This window comes from Solanum tuberosum, unplaced genomic scaffold (assembly GCF_000226075.1).
Source record: "Solanum tuberosum cultivar DM 1-3 516 R44 unplaced genomic scaffold, SolTub_3.0 scf00035, whole genome shotgun sequence".
In the NCBI taxonomy this organism is placed as follows: domain Eukaryota; kingdom Viridiplantae; phylum Streptophyta; class Magnoliopsida; order Solanales; family Solanaceae; genus Solanum; species Solanum tuberosum.
In genome coordinates this window covers 1,978,922-1,986,707 of record NW_006238963.1, presented here as the reverse complement: position 1 = coordinate 1,986,707, position 7,786 = coordinate 1,978,922, and the positions used below count along the sequence as shown (strand labels likewise).

The 7,786-nt window shown below is 32.5% G+C and overlaps 1 pseudogene; it reads right to left on the bottom strand.

Moving 5' to 3' along the window:
* Positions 1-5,972: 5,972 nt before the first annotated feature.
* Positions 5,973-7,500, bottom strand: LOC102599010 (12-oxophytodienoate reductase 1 pseudogene; annotated as a pseudogene).
* Positions 7,501-7,786: the final 286 nt, after the last annotated feature.

Here is a 7,786-nt window from a genome sequence, read left to right as displayed (position 1 = left end):
TTCATTATTTGACAAAACAATTTGAAGGTCGAAATCTCATTCATTTAGTCTCTTAGCAAGTAGCATGTTTATATTAAAATTAGATGTGTATTTATGATTTCTAAATATTGGATCCACTTCGATCAAAACATGAATTGACAATAGTGAACAAAGGAATCGTGATGATGAAATCCTATTTTAATTGTCAAAAATATGATCACATCACATATAATTTCTTGCTACTACTGAAAAATATATGGAGCTGATTTTATCAGTACTTTAATATATTTTCTTTTTCACTTGAATTGATTATTTATTATTGTTCTACAATTTATGCATAATTATATTGTTATATGTCATTTCTTTTGTTAAAACATTAAGCTACATGTAATTGGGAGGGGGGAGGGGTAATATTTATTGTATACATAAGAGTAGTGAAGGTAGTTTGCTATGCCAAAGGTCGTCTACTAATATTTTCAAGATTTGTAAAGAGAGATCATAAAGTAATTCTTTTATGTTTATGTATAATGAGTTACAACCGTATTTCCTCATCTTTTAAATTGCGTATTTTAATTTGAGATTAGATATACATAGCATTTAGTTTGTGACAATTATAGCTTATAAAAAATATATTGATCATATTATTGTCGTCACAAGGAGATACTTATTATAAAAAATATATTGATCATATTATTGTCGTCACAAAGAGATACTTAAGCAAATACTTAGTATTAAAGCAGTTTATATTTTGATGCAATATATTGACGATATTACAAGAATAGCTCATTTTGTATGCTGACGATTTTTTTTCTATTATTTCTTAATTTAACTAAAATTTTGACTTTTCATAAGTAAAATAACATGTATAGCGATGTTTTTCTTTTAACATTTTTGTTATAGACTCATAGTATTGACGTGTTTATGTCTTTCTACTTTCACTAAAAGTATTTGCGGTGTTTTGATGTTTTTACTCTTAATTTAATTTCTTTGAATATTAAGATTTGTAAAATACATACAGATTAAATTTATAAATATTTTGTTTGTTTTATCTAATGAAAGAAAAAAAAATTAAAATACCTTAAATTTCATAAAATATTTTTTTGATTACTTTCAAATTTGAATTCTCAACAGAAATTAAATCTTAAATTTAATAAGATTTTTGTGACCGCGCGAAGCGCGGACAAGTTCACTAGTGATACAATAAAACTCCAATAATTTGATGCAGCTTGTGAATGTGAACTATCATAGCATAATATTTTCACAATTCATTGGAATTAATGGGGGTTATGAACCGTCACAATAAAATTGTTCCTATTGAATGTAATATAATGTCACAATAAAGTCATCTTAATTTGATGAAATAAATTTTTAAAAGATATTCATATCCACAATAAAATCGTCATAAGTTACACTTTGATGTGTATTGATATTTTCTCTTAAATATTTTTTTAAAAACTAGTATATTGACTCTATCTAAAAATGATACTAGAATTACCTAAAAACTATTTCATTTCTCAATTATTACAACGATTTTCATATTAAATAAGGTAAAAAAAAATTGGGAGAAGAGTCAAAAATACCCTCAACTTTCAGTTAATAACTAATTTTATCTTTCGTTATACTATATGGTTGTTTATAACCCCGGCATCTATAAACTTGTCACTCATACAAATTAACGATTTTCCTCAAATCAACCTCAAATCCCCAATTTCAATCCAAATTATCCATTTAAAATAAATTCTCAATTAAATTCAACCCACAATCCATTCATTTTAATATTAGGTACCAAATACATAAAAAAAAGAAGAAGGTAATATCACAAATGAATTCAACAAAACCTATTTCAAGTCTTGATCGAACATATACATCGATCCTTCTTCACCAAAAGTCACATGTATAGGCTAAGTTCATGTTCGTGGGTCCTCTAAATTCATCGTACACAACGGTAAAAATAACAACACACGATTGAATTCCACCAGAAAATAACAACGAGAAAGATTTAAAAAAAAAAATCATGTTGCAATTTTGATGAAAATTCAAATGCATAAAATAAAATCGTTACTTTAAGTTGTGAAAAATGAGTGTGTTGTTTTCGATTTGAGGTTTTTTGAAAAACAAGAGTTAAAGTTATTGATTCTTCATCACTAGTTAAGTCTGTGAGAAAATTCAAACTCAAGCTCCAACCTCTATTAATGGTTATGAAGTTCTCTTGGTTGGTTCTTCAAATTTTAAGCTCCAATTCAACAACTAATGGATTTAATGCAAAAAATCCACCAACATCTCCATCAACATTATATCCTTCTTTTCTTCAAACAATTCACCAATTATTATATTTGATTTTTGTTTATAATGGTAATGGATTTTTGGATCCAAATCAAATTAAAAAAGGAAATCGATTTTAAATGGTTAATTTGGATTGAAAGTGGGGGTTTGAGGTTGATTTGGAGGAAATCGTTAGTTTGAAGGGTACGAGTCATAAATTTTTAAATGGTGGGAATATAAATTATCACATAATATGATGAAAGATATAAAATTAACTATTAAACGAAAATTTGAGAGGTATATTAATCACTTCTCCCTAAAAAGTTACTATTATATATTTGCCCTTTATCCTTAAAAAGTTACTATCTTATAGTCGGTTTTGTATTCCTCCTAAGGTGCTGAAGAGAAGTTGTGCATTCTTTTCAATGTGTATCATTTGTCAACCATCTAGGGGAATCACATGTATAAAAATAGGTCAAAATATATTATTAATGAGCCTCCACAACATGTCTATAATGGTGGATTAGTCTCGAAGATGGTTAGAAGTTATTTTTGTTATATATGTCGGTATCATGAATAAACTAACTCAATTCTAACAGCACATAAGCACAATCCCAATGTCAAACCACAATACACTCTTACCAAACATACCCCACAAGAAAAAATGATTCAGAGATGTCAACTCCCAAGAAATATTTTATTATTCCATGTATTATAAATTTATAATGCCTACTATTTCACCAATGGCACATTATTGACCCAAAATAACCTACTCATCTACTAAGAGGTCAAACTTATGCATTGACCAAGTCAGAATAGGTGGGAAAAAAAATCACCCGTTGATCTTTTGAAATTTATGTTAATTGTGTTGCAATTTGAGCTCGACTTTTTAAAAAAATGACATGAAGAGTAACAATAAACTTCTCTTTTTTTATGAGAACATTTGTGTTTTAAAAATTAAACTGCAAGCGATTTATCCATCTATAACTATAAAAAAATAAAATTGCACATTGCAAACCACCTAGTTTAGGGACTTACACCATAGTTCAAATGCTTGAAAGGCGATAACTTTCTCATATTGTTTGATGCTTCAATGGTCAACTCAAATAGAGTGTGCATGTAAAGTTCAAATAACTCATAATATGTTGATGTCAATAGTAAAAAAATAAAGTTTCGTGTAGTATAGTCCTAAAGACTTCACCTGCAAATGTTGCAAATAAGACTGCTCAACAACCTTTGTTTGACATTTGTTGATCATGACCATGCCAATAGTCCTCCTTTGTATAGACAAGCTATAAACAAGAGCTTCCAAGTATCAATATTGTCAGAGTATTTTTAGTCTAGTTTAAACCGTTACAAGAAGATTGTGATCCTTCCTTTTACAAATCAAGATTGATGCCTTTAATTGTTGTCAGTGATATTTCATTAATTTCTATACTAATTAACAATGTAAAATTTCATACACAATTGTCGATCAAAATTTCACACTCAAATTATAGAGTTACATATGGAATGAAACAAAACTCAAGAGATCTCAAAAATTGTAATGAATCGATATTTACTATATTTGTATTACTTGTTGAATCCATGAAGTAGAAACGTATACCCAAATTTCATACACAAAAATTCATTGTAGTTCCATGAATAGAGACAATAAAAAAAATCACTCTAAAGATTAAGTAAAAATTGGCACGAAATATTATAAACATTGAATTCATTTGTAGATTTTCCATGCTCCACAACAAGTATCATCATCCTTAATCTTCAGGAAAAATTATCAAGATATAAATTCATAATAGTCTTAGGCTTCAAGAAGATACATATCGTTAAAGATTTCAAATTCAAATTTTTATTTACTAAAGCCACGATCTATAGAAATAGCAGTAATATATCTCTTCGACATATCACTTAGGAAACTTTCATCAAATAGTTGGACTTTGATGCGTTCAAGGTTAAAATCTCGGATCGCACCTCTACAACTATCTTGAGGCACCAATTATGAAAAAAATCATCGAACACCTTAGATGACTAGTACATCTTCTAGGTCAACTTAGAAGCTAGAGGTAGAAGACTTATTCAGTGAAATCTCCAATAGACATTATTTCATCTTCATTGTCTGAATATTCATCGATAGAGGTGTCAGACAGTTTCAAATGGCTCTCGATATTATCCAATAGGCTTGAGTTTTCTTCGGTCAAAGGAGAAGAAATATCTCCACTAAAGACTATAGAAGCCATCTTTATTATAACTTGGTGAGATGTAAATGAAAATTTATCCTCCATCTTTTATATAGTAAAGTTAGAATACTGTTAATTTGACGTCCACCATAAGAAACTTTGTGTAGGTTCGTTCTCAAAATGTAGGGCTAACCTCTCCTTAAGATGATCTCAATGATGCAAAATGAAAGTGGCTAAAGTTGTTAAGTTAGCACTTTAATCCCTGAAGTAGTAGTATTATATTTTGTTTAATTGCACTTTAGTCATCTTTGTATGAGCTGGCATAGCTCTGTCAGAAGCAGTAGTAGGTGAGGACACTGTTGCAAGCATACTCTATGAATCAGCTAGGGTTGTGGTCCTATATATATTGTACTGATGAAAATGAAATGGGATTATCTTGTTTTGCCATATATCTCTTAGTTGTAAGTTAGCTTAGCAACTAGTTGTCTTCCTCATTTTCTATTCCCTGAATTTCCCCTTTTTCTACTGTTCCATTGATTATTGTTCATCAATATTACTGTTCCATTGAATCTGCATTATTTCCAAATCAAGATCTGACCCCGACATCCGATGTGGTACCCGACTTTCGAATCAAGAGCTGGCCCCGACTCTCAATCCAAAATCTGACTTTTAAATAAGGACCCAACCCTGATTCAGGACCTGACTTTCGAATTGAGATCCGACCCTGATATTTCATCCCAACATTCGATTCCTACGACCAATAACCCGATTCCGACACCTGATTTGGGACTCTACCTCGACTCTCAACTCGAAACCTAACTCCGATATCCGAAGCAAAACCCTACCCTAATACTTGACACAAAATCCAACCCCATTACCCAATTCGGGATCCAGCTCCAACTCGATATTTGGGAGTTGGGTCTTGAATCAATGTCGGGAGTCGAGTCTTGAATAAAAATCAGGAGTCGAATTTCAGATTAGTATCGAGAATTGGTACCCGAAACTTGAGGTAGGGTAGAAAGTTGAGGGGTGAGGTTGAAAAAATAAATTGGAAAATGTTTTCCTCATTTGTTTTAAGGTAAGTCATTTTCCTTAAATTTGATGAAAATAAGTTGATTTGAAGAACATTTTTCCAAAACATTTAAGCCAATCAAACATTAGAAAGTTGGAAAATACACTTCAAGCCAGAAAATATTTTCCATCATACCAAACACACTCCTCTGTTCTATATCCTAATGATTAAAAAACTATTCAGACCAATTAAGTGTTTTAAATCTTGATGAAAACAAATGTGCTTAATAATCTAATGTTTGAACCATTCAGATTCAGACGTCCAGACAAATGAGGCCTAAATCTAAATAAGAGCAATTCTACTTTACCTCAAATGGAAGTATTGTACTAGTAGTGAAAGGAACACGAACATCATTAAACTTATAATGAAACAACACCACTAATAATTTTGGGATTAGGATTGGGTTCTGAAACTTCAACCTTCACCAAATCTCCAAAATTATACATGACATCTACAAAATTGATAATTTTTTAGATCCTAATCTTCTCTTCAAATCTTAGTACCTTGATTCAACCATAACTTGTATGTTTATCAAGAAAAGGCACTTTAAGGCACAATGGACCAAGATAACAAGGTTACAATCAAGATTGTTACTATAAGTTCATCTAATTCATGCAGCAGATTCAAGAAATGGATAGTCCGTATAACCAACAACAGGATCGGATATATAGAATGTCTCCCTGTTATACTTGTTGAGAGGAGCATTAACCTTGAATCTCTTTGGTAAATCTGGATTAGCCAAGAATAGACGTCCATACGCAATAAGATCAGCTCGATTTTCAGCAATGGCTTTGTTCCCGTCATCCCTATGATATTCACCCGCGGCAATAAAAGTTCCTTTGAATGCATCCCTCATGGGCATATGACTTTCTGAACAATCACAACTTTCCTCGTCTTCATTTTTAATCCTTGGCTCGATCACGTGGCAGTATAAAATGTCATACTTGTTCAATGATTCAGCTAAGTAAAGGCCCAGGGTACTGGGATTTGAGTCCCCTGATTCCGCGTACTCTGCAAATGGGGAAAGCCTTATTCCAACTCTTTCAGCTCCAATCTCATTGGCAATAGCTGCAACTATTTCAAAAACGAATCTGCAACGATTCTCCAGAGAGCCTCCATACTGATCACTTCTGTCATTTACTTGGTCTTTAAAGAACTGGTCTATTAGATAACCGTGAGCTCCGTGGATCTCAACCCCATCAAAACCTACAAATTGAACAATAAGTACATGAAAAATGAAAGCCAACATAGAGAATGATCATTTGTCTCCAAATTTTACACTAGTTGTTACTCATGAAAATAGTTGTGTTGACCAGAAAGTTTTACCAGCTTCCATAGTATTTCTCGCCGCAAGCTTAAAATCATTAACAATTTGAGGAATTTCATTAGTCCTTAGCCGTCGTGGTGGGGTAAATTGTTCAGCATCAATAGTTAGTGGCTTGTCTGTGCTGGAGGTCGGAGACTGTCCGTTAGGGTGAAAATCTAAAAAAGAACAACATAACCAAATCAAGAAAGAAAATTGTAGCCAGGCTTAATATGAGCATGTCTGTCACAAGGTGTTTTTGCTTCACCTCTAGAGAGTACTGTGAAGTTGAAAGCCAAGGAAGAAGTGACTCTATCTGACCCAACATATTATAGAAAGCTCATTGCCAAACTGAACTTTCTTACCAACACAAGATTAGACATTGCATACGGTGTCCAACACCTTATCCAGTTCATGCGAGACCCCAGGAAACCACATTTGAAGGCAACATTTCATCTGCTGAGGTATTTGACGAGTGATCTCACCTTGGGCATTTTCTTGTCCAAAGATCCAGATTGTACTATATAAGGGCCTACTATGACTCAGATTAGGCTGATGTCCAGACTCTAGGAGATAGGTGAGTCGTTACTTGGTTCTGCTAAGAAGCAGTCCAATTTGTTGGAAGTCCAAGAAGCAGGAAACTGTTTCCCTGTCCTCAGCTGAAGCAGAATATAGGTCATTAACGAAGGCAGTTTGAGAGTTGTCATGGTTGTGTAGACTCTTTACAAAATTGACCATTGCCTGTCCTAAACCAGTCTGCCTTACACATTGCAAAGAACCCTGTCTTTCATGAAAGAACTAAACACATAGAAGTGAATTACCATTTTGTGAGAGACAAACTACAAGGATTGATTTAGTTGTGCCATGTTGCTACACATGATCAGCTTGCAGATGTGCTTACTAAAGCTTTGAGAGGTCTAAAACATTCTACAGTTACGAACAAGTTGGCTGCGAAGTACTCCCATCCCAACATGAGGGGTATTAGAATCAGAG